Raw genomic sequence first — 2560 nt, 5'->3', positions numbered from 1 at the left:
CCCCAGCCCCCCCCGGGAAAAGGAAGAGCAAGAGTTACCACTGCTGCAGAGGATAAATACATCAGAGTTACCAGCCTCAGAAAGCACAAATTAAAGCACCTCAGCCTAGAGCCCACATCAATGATTACATAGCTCAAGTAGCAGACAAATCTCAACATCCACTGTTCAGAGGAGACTGTGTGAATCAGGCCTTCATGGTCCAATCGCTGCAAAGGTCCACTACTGAGGATGGACAACAGGAAGAAGATAATTGCTTGGGCCAAGAAACACAAGGAATGGACATTAGATCAGTGGAAATCTGTACTTTGCTCTGATGAGTCCAAATTTGAGATTTTTGGTTCCAACCGCCGTGTCTTTGTGAGACGCAGAGAAGGTGAGCGGATGGTTTCTGCATGAGTGGTCCCCCCCGTGAAGCATGGAGGAGGAAGTGTGGGGGGGGCTTTGCTGGTGTCACTGTTGGTGATTTATTCAGAATTCAAGGCACACTTAACCAGCATGGCTACCACAGCATTCTGCAGTAGAATGAAGAATTTAAATTATAAATCATATTCTGGATTTTTTTAACACTTTTTTGTTAAATAGATCATTCCATATGTGTTCTTTTATAGTTGTGATGTCTTCAGTATAAATCTACAATACAGAAAACATTTAAATAATTAAAAAACTTTGAATGAGAAGGTGTGTTCAAACTTTTGACTGGTAGTGTATACAAAATGACTTGGACGTCCACACCAAAAACAATATTATAAATAAAGTCAGCAAAATGTATTGTTTATTCACCTGTCTGGTTTACAGCCACCCTCAGAGTCATCCAAGATGTAGTGGCTTATATATGTTAAGCCTCTCCCCCTAGTCCAGCTAACAGTTACAAATAAATAACCTCACATTTTACATAACCTGAGCTTTTAAGGCCATTTATTACAGTAACCAAACACAGCACCACCGGAACACCATATCCCAGTCAAATTCTGAAAATAAGATGACTTACCCAGGATCCAGGTACACATGGTGTCTTCCATCCTCGGCACACCTGCACTCTGCTGCTTCAGACTTTATACAAGCTAATTCAGGAGCTGTGTATCAGATCCAGGCACATGTGCACAGTGTCTCCTACACAATGTGCTATCCGCTAACTTTGTCACAAAGTACATATTAAGTTGTTTGCTAAAAAAAAAAGGTTCAAGCTACCTTGTAAAAATGTTAGTCCTGGCCCAAGTGCTGATAAGATGATATTGATATTGATCCCCTTAGGGAAATTCAGGTGTCATAGCAGCAACAGAATAAGAAAGAAAACCAGATAGTGCACATGGAATATACATGTGCATAATAAGAATAATAGAAGTATAATAGAAATACAAAAATGACATGAGTTAAACTCTGATCCGGTGAATGTACATACAGTATATACAGATATGTGAGCAGGGTTAAAAATATATAAACATTTAAATGTTCAGGTAGGAACTTTGAAAAGTATCAGTGCGCATACTGTAAAAGCTCTACGCAAACAGCTATGATGGAGAGAAAATCTGTGAAAACATTGCTGCAAATAATGCCTAGCATTCAGTTTATACACATATGGCAGCAATGTTACACAGATCTATTTCCTTTTGTAACCCTCAACCTGAAAACATTCACATAACACAGTAGGTTCAACTTTTAATTGACAGAAACTACAAAAATCCTGCACTTTGCTTTATACGTATGATGAGTGAGAAATGATTGAGAAAGTTTTGAGTTGAAGCACATGGAGTTTGGCTGGACATTTGAACTCATAGTTTGAGGAAAAAAAACCTCTTATTGTGGAGTGTTTTTCTGTAATAACTCAGTCTTTCATGATGATCCAGTCACAGATCAGGTGAGCCCTGCTATCTGTGTACTCAGATATCGACACAACTTCTTCAAAGTAAATGGAGAACATGATTCATTGTGTTATATTTCATAGTGTGCCTTTGCTGTTTTCAGCGATGTTAAGCTGATTTTGTGAGCTAGCATTTTTTGAAGGAGTGGGAATTGAATTGGTTGTCAAGTTGTATGTGTGTGTGATGTGCCATCCGACCTCTGCAGCTCATCCAGAATGCAGCAGCTCGTCTGGTCTTCAACATTCCTAAATGTTCCCACACCACACCGCTCCTCCGCTCCCTTCACTGGCTTCCAATCCAGAATCCACTTCAAGACACTGGTACTAGCGTACCATGCTGCAAATGGATCTAGCCCTTCCTACATCCAGGACATGGTTAAACTGTACACCCCAGCACGTGCACTCCGCTCTGCATCGGCCAAACGGCTCGCTGCACCCTCGCTGCGAGGGTGACCCAAGTTCCCATCAGCAAAAACACGTGGGTTTGCTATCCTGGCTCCAAAATGGTGGAATGAGCTCCCCATTGAAATCAGGACAGCAGAAAGCTTACACATCTTCCGGCGCAGACTGAAAACTCATCTCTTTCGACTCCACTTCGAGCGATACAATTACGAACAAAGAATTGCTAACAAAGCACTTATATACTAATAAAGGACTGGCTTATCTAAAGCCAGTTGAGTAGCACTTGAAATGTTTTAGCTC

The sequence above is a fragment of the Notothenia coriiceps genome, unplaced genomic scaffold (assembly GCF_000735185.1).
Source record: "Notothenia coriiceps isolate Sejong01 unplaced genomic scaffold, NC01 NC01_scaffold00030484, whole genome shotgun sequence".
In the NCBI taxonomy this organism is placed as follows: Eukaryota; Metazoa; Chordata; class Actinopteri; order Perciformes; family Nototheniidae; genus Notothenia; species Notothenia coriiceps.
The sequence above is the reverse complement of the archived record's forward strand: the minus strand, read 5'-3'. Positions refer to the sequence as shown.